The 6,979-nt window shown below is 38.1% G+C and overlaps 1 pseudogene; it reads left to right on the top strand.

Moving 5' to 3' along the window:
• Positions 1-2,300: 2,300 nt before the first annotated feature.
• On the top strand, positions 2,301-3,535 carry LOC148550093 (uncharacterized; annotated as a pseudogene).
• Positions 3,536-6,979: the final 3,444 nt, after the last annotated feature.

Below are 6,979 nucleotides of genomic sequence, written 5' to 3'. Positions count from 1 at the left end.
ATAAAGACCTAATTAAAAATTTCACAAAACTATAACAGAATAATTAAACCTTAAAAATACCGTGAAAAAAATAAATAAAGTTACCAAATAAAACATGAGAGCGACTAGAAAGTGAGTCTATAACAGAACCAAAAGTTCTTATCAAATCACTTATTCAAATTCAACTCTTTTCAAGAGACAACAAAACCTATTCATATATATACATATGAAATTAATTAATCCACGACAAGCTATGTATATATATACATGAAACATGCAACGTTTCTTCCGTTAAAATTGATAAATAGCTCCTATAGAATCTAGCAATTAAAACAGCATGTAGCAGTTTTATGTCTAGGTACTTTTCAAAAGAAAGCCGTTAATTTCGGTTGGTATCGGTTAATTGAACTCATTTTATGTTCCATTACCTTAGCTTCCATGTTTGATGTTTCACAAACTCCTTCACGCTTCAAGTGGAACGTGTCATCCAATATTATTAATTATTTCATTCATCATGCATATATTATTAATTATTATATAATTATAATTGCACCCTTGAAAAGGACATAGTAATAAATATATATACTGCATTCAAATTAAAGCACAGTTTTTTTTTTTCTTGTCACGTTATCTCCCAACCCGATAGGTCAAGGACTAATCCGTCGCAGATTGGAGCTCCATTTAAGGGTCTGCTGCTGGCCAATGGGTTGTTGCATGCACAAGGCAGAATTCGAACTCTCGACACTTGTTTAAGCGGACGAGTAAGCTGACCACTCGACCAACCCAAGTTGGTTAAGCACACTTTATATAGGAATAGGAATGATATTCAACTTTGAATACTGCATTTACATTATGCATGCATGCATGAATGGATCGGAGCCATCTTAATCAATATTAATTGGATCGGAGTTAATTTCTATCCTCCTCTTTCAAATCTTAATGGAAAAAAAAAACGAAGGAAAAAGTTTGTATTCCAAAATAATAGTTTCATAATTTGGTGAAATAAATAGTGAAAACACAATAATCTTATTTCTTTTTGAAAAAATGCCGAGTGTTCACAAAATTCAATTGTCAAAATCAGTTATCATGTATTTATGTAGTTTATTTTTTTTAATTTGTATTTTGTATTATAATGTGTATTTTATATTGATAACTAATTTTAGTGGTTGATTTTATTGTATGCCTAGCTAGCATAGTTTTTTTTATCTTTAATTTTTGTTTTTATTACCTTAACTCACCTTTTAGAAAAATTTGAATATAAATATATGTAAGAAATAAAATCAAAATCTAGATAAACTGTAAATAAAAGAGTTTTGCTAGGTTTAATTTCATTTATGTTGAGTGTTTTTATAAAGAGAAACTTAGTACGTGTTTATATTTTAGATAATGTTATAGAACATTATATTTTTCCTTTTTTTTTGGTTTTATTAGGCTTCAAACCGTTATATAATCTTTTACGGTGCTTTTGAAATCGTCGCAAATTTTAGTGTTACAAAGATTTATAATCCTTGTATGAGAAGGACTAGTTTATACATCTCAAAATGTTATTTTTGATGGGTCTATATTTCTATATGACTAAATCCCCATAGTAGTCCCTTAGATTCAGCCGGTGCACCGATCGATTTAGCCCCTGAGATTCCAGTTGCACTATTTATGTCCTCTAGATTGTGCTCCGGCCAACATAATGGTCCTTTGGTATAATTCCGACGTGACTCAGCGACGGCCTTGCTTATGTGGCACAGCCACTGCCACGTTGGACATCCGAAACGACGTCGTTTCATGGGGAAAACTTTTCAAAGCCCAAACGTCGCAGTTTTGATTACAGTGAATGTAATAGTTGCTTGGGAAAAGAATTTGGCATTCGTTACGTCTTCTCCATATTTTCTCATCTCTCTCAACGCTTGGTCTCCTCCTCCATAACCAGAGACAGTGGCGATAGCCTAAGGCACTGCTGCTTGCTCACTGCTTTCTTACCATTGTTGCATTGAACTTGGGGGAAGGTTCGTGGGAAGCCATTGAAGCAACGACTGAGGAACCGTTAATCTAGCTTCAAGGTAATTTTTTTTTTAAATTTTTTGGATCATTTTTTCATTCCTCGGACGGGCGATTGTTAAAGTTGCTCGTATATGATGCATCTAGAATTTGTTGGAATCCATATGTTATTAGGGTTTTACTTGTTCATATGTTCCAACCAGTAATGGATGCTCTATTTCTTTTCAATAGAACAGGGGGCAATCTCTGATGGTGTATAATGTGGGTGTTATTTGTTGTTTTTGTATTGCATGCGTGTTAAATTTATTTTTTCCTCTGTTATGTTGCAGATGGACACCGAAGTGTTAGACATAATGTTTCATCATGGGAGAAATTTTGAGAAGGGTAAGGATGGGAGATGGACATATTATCCTGACAATAAGTACTGTTTGGGTGATCTGGATGTGGACAGGTTGGATGTATTCTACCTGAGAAATTACTTCAAAGAGCTAGGCTCTGAGATAATGAAGGAGGTTTGGTGGAAGGTGCTAGGGATGAGCCTGGAAGTGGGTTTGAGGCATTTAGACTCTGATATCGAGTTGAGAGAGATATATTCTCAGGGTGGAAAGAACAATAGGGTAGTTAATGTCTACATTGAACATGGTATTTCAGAACCTGAGATACTACAAGGGCAGGATGTTATTGTGCATGTTGATGACCAGGTAAGGGATCTTGGAGAGCAAGCTAAGTTGAATGCCAGGACTGTGAAAAACCCCCCTCCGAAAATTACTACCGAAAATGACCCTCCGATGAGTTTAAGCATAGTAACATACAAGCCCCAAGCTAAAGAGGCATTACCGAAGGAGACCAATGTGAATTCAAAAATGGAGTCCAAGCCAAAGCCTAAGAAAGTTCCCAAATCCAAACCCATACCCACACAAAACAAAGTCACTAGGTCTAGGAAATACTGTCTGAGGTCTTCAGGGAAAGGTTTTTCAAAAGCAAAGGAAAATGGAGGTGACTATGTTGTTCTATCCTCTGACTCAGACTCTTATGACAGCTACGAGAGTGCTGAGGACAATGCGTATAAGCCACAAGAGCCGGATGATAGTTCAGGTGAATTGAGCATCGGATATAACATTCCTTCACACAAGAAGAAAGTCAAGAAACCCAGTGCAAGGACGAAGGTCCAGGCAAAGAGTGGAAAGAAAAAAGAGAAGGCCAAGGTTTGTGTTGATGATGATGGATTTGTGCAAGATGTTTCTGATGAAGATGTGGACATAGGATTTGTGGGGGGAGGGGGAAAGGCTGATAATGAGGACGCTTTTGATTCGGGGTCAGAATCGGATGGTGCCAATTCATGGCACTCTTTGGAGATGAAAACACCACCTAATTCAGAGGATGAGTTGGTTGGAGAAGAAAGTTCGGATGAGGTATTTCCAGTGTTAGGCACGATGCTAGGTTCGAGGAATTGCATTTGGAAGTCGGCATGAAATTCAATACTAAGTGGGAATTCAAGGAGGCAGTGAGGGAATTTACTATACAAGAAGGGAGACGAATGAGGTTCAGGAAGAATGGTGATTGATGATACCTCTGTTATTGTTTGATTAGTTACTATACTTGTGTGGTATGCTGTCTGTTATAAGTTAGATAGATTCTGAATGGTGCAATTCAGGGACTATTATGGTGAACGATTATGAAAGTTAAGGACTTTTATGGTGAGGAGTGATAAACTTAGGGACTATTATGGTGAACGATTATCAAAGTTAGGGACTATTATGGTGACTGACTATTGTTGTTTGTGTTTTTGTAACATGATCTTTGCTGCCTTCAGAGATTACTGCCTACCATGAAAGCGGTGATGCCTGATGTGGGTCACCGTTTCTGTGTCTGGAATCTGTGGCAAAATTTTAACAAGCAGTGGAAGGACCTGGAGTTGAGGGGACTATTATGGGAGTGTGCATGAGCAACTACATTTCAAGAGTTTAAGGTATGTAAGGACAATGTTCTTTTTTTGGCGTGAGTTTACATGGACTTTTTTCACCTCTCTCAATTCTTGCCATTCAGGAATACATGGACAGGATAAAGAGGCTGAATGAGGATGCATAGGCGTATCTTAACAAGTGGCCCAGGGAGGCATGGACGAGGTCACAGTTCAGACACAACCCCAAATTGGACTCGATTTGCAACAACGCTTGTAAGGTTTTCAATTCAAAGATCAAGAAAGCAAGGGGAAAGCCAATGGTTACTCTTTTAGAAGAGGTGAGGATGTTTGTCATGAGGACTATGGCTAATAACAAGGTCAAGTTGGACAATCACCTGGGGCTGTTACCACCGGTAATCAAAAGTAGGCTAGAAAATGTGAGGAAGGAGTCCAGGAATTGGCCTGCTATATGGTCTAGAGATACTGGTTATGAGAAGTTTGAGGTTCATGGGCGTCCTACAAACCATGTGGTGAACTTGGGAAAAAGATTATGTACCTGCCAGTTTTGGATAAAAACAGGTTGTTTTTCCCAATCATCTTTGTTCATGGATATTTACACTTGTCTTATAAATGATTTTTTGTAACCTGAGCTGCCTGTATATGAGCACTTGTAGGAATTCCATGCGTTCATGCTTGTGCTGCACTAGCCCGAGTGAACAAGCACCCAGAAGATTTCTGCCACAAATTGATAACCATGGAGCCTTACAAGGAAACATACAAGTACCACATAAATTCTATACCTGGCCAAGCCTTCTGGGAACAAAGTCAGTATAACAGGCCATTGGCACCACCAATCAAGAGGAAGCCAGGGAACCTTCAAATAAAGAGGAGGAAGGACTCCAATGAAGGCACAAGTTCTAGTAAGAAAGCTAATTCAGGTACAGCCATGAAAAGACAGCTTCAACAATTCACCTGCAGGTACTGCTTGCAAAAAGGTCATATCAAGAGAGGGTGTAAAAAGAAGAGAGCAGCTAATGCTTAGCTGCAGCAGCTACAAAGGCTGTGGAGGCTGCTAAAGACCCTAAAAATGCTACTGCCCAGGCCACTGCCACTTCTACTGGCAAAGCCACTGCTACTTCGTCCACACCTACTGCCACAACTACTGCCCAGACCACTGCAACTATTATTGCTACTAGTACAATTATGACTACTGCTACTGTTACAAACAATATTCCGTCTGCAACCAATTCTGCTCCTATTGGTCAAGCTTCAGAGATTGAACTGTCACAGCCAAGTTGTTCTGAACCAGAAGATTCTCAAAAGGTACAACAGTAATTCTATAATACACCTTTTTATTAATTCTTCACTAATAACTCTAAAAAAGGTTTAGTGAGTGACGAATTTGGGTTTTCGTTTGTTGTTGGTGTTTTGTGTAGTTCACTGAACTAAAAGCGGAACCAGCCACAAGACCTGCCAAACTACCTGCTAGAAGAAGGTCATCACCGCCAACCCCCTCTACAGCACTGGACCCAATGAAGGGTGCGAGTTCAGCCACTGCCTCACAATTCACAAATTTTCCGAAGTTTGTACCGACTCCTGGATTTAAGCACCCCCGGAAGAAGTGAAACTTAATATTAGGACATTACACTTGTGAAGTGTTTATTTTTTGTTAAAAGAAACTGTCGAGTTAAGAAATTAACTAAATTAATTAGTGATGACAAACATTATTTTTGGGCAAAATAAATAATTAGTGTTAAGTATTAATAATTATATGTTGCTAATTATTTATTATATGTTGCAGGCTAAAACTTAGTTCAGCAGCCCAAATTGGTATGAAAATAATATAGCAAGGTTGGTGGGTCAAATAAATAAACAAAGCCCATGAGGAAACAAGGCTGAAAAATCAAAACGGGCAAAAAGAAGTGATTCGATCCAAGCCCGTGTCCATCAATTCAAGTTGATCCAAGCTTCTCATACAAGATTGAAGTCCTCATTCCCTCTCACTTGCTTTTACCAAAGCAACGTTCCTTTTTCTCTGACCATGTCAAATCACAAAACTCAGAAAAGTAAGAAAGAGAAAGAGAAAGCTTCTTCCCTAAGGTGATCATCAAAGAAGCAAGAAAGAGAAAGTCCAAGCTTGAAACTCAGAAGTCTAATCAACCATTTCAAACCAAATCAAGCTTAGGTTAAAGGTAACCCATTTCTTCATACATGCAACACACTTTCTTCTCTTCATCTTTAATTTCCTGTATCTCCATTTTGGGTTATATGAAAAAGAGTATTTCTGTTCTTCTCTGCTGTAAATTCACGGTCTCAAACATGTCTTGGGAATCAAGTAGTTTCTCAATGGCTAAGATCAAGTTGACCATGGGAAGATTTCTATGGTTACTGCTTTATGACTTTCGGTCAAGATGAAGAAGTCAGAAGCAAAGTTTCTACTCTAAGGATTAAAGTGAAAAAGTGAATCTGTGGGTTGGAGAAGCTCAAGGCTCAAGGTGTTGACCTTGGAAGAAGAACCCAACAACATGCAAGGAGATAAAAGAGGTTTGTTGTTCATTTAGAAACCAAGGAGAGAAAACCAGTGAATAGAGATTTGTTCTGAGAGAGCTCTTTGAAGAAGTTCAACTAAGTTGACAGTGTAACCTAATCAAAGGTGCATTCCACCAGTATGAAGAACTGAATCAGAGGCTTGCCAATCTGGTTTTTCGCATAGCACAGAGGCTGTTGATGAAGTCAATCTCCTTCATGTTTTACAGATTGTAATGTACTTTTCTATGTTTATCTTTCTGTAATTTCTTGTGAGAAAAGGCATATTGGGAGAGCTCAAGTAAAAGCCATGAGTGGAAAAAGGCTGAGTGAAACACTTGAGAGAAAAGCCTAGAGTTTGTTTCAGATTTCTTTAGGTATGTCTATGTCTTGTATCTTGTACCTGTAAGGTATCCCTTTCTTAGTTGGGTTAGCACTAAGAGTGAATAGTTAGGTATTAGCATAGCCAATGTCAAGTTAGGTTAGAACTTGAGTGTGAAAGGATTGGGTCAATCCTGTGAAATTGGTGTATGTAATACTGTTAACTATAGTGAAAATTCTTCCATAGTTGTGGAGGAG

The sequence above is a fragment of the Arachis ipaensis genome, chromosome B8 (assembly GCF_059453495.1).
Source record: "Arachis ipaensis isolate K30076 ecotype BB chromosome B8, ASM5945349v1, whole genome shotgun sequence".
In the NCBI taxonomy this organism is placed as follows: Eukaryota; Viridiplantae; Streptophyta; class Magnoliopsida; order Fabales; family Fabaceae; genus Arachis; species Arachis ipaensis.
The sequence above is the reverse complement of the archived record's forward strand: the minus strand, read 5'-3'. Positions and strand labels throughout refer to the sequence as shown.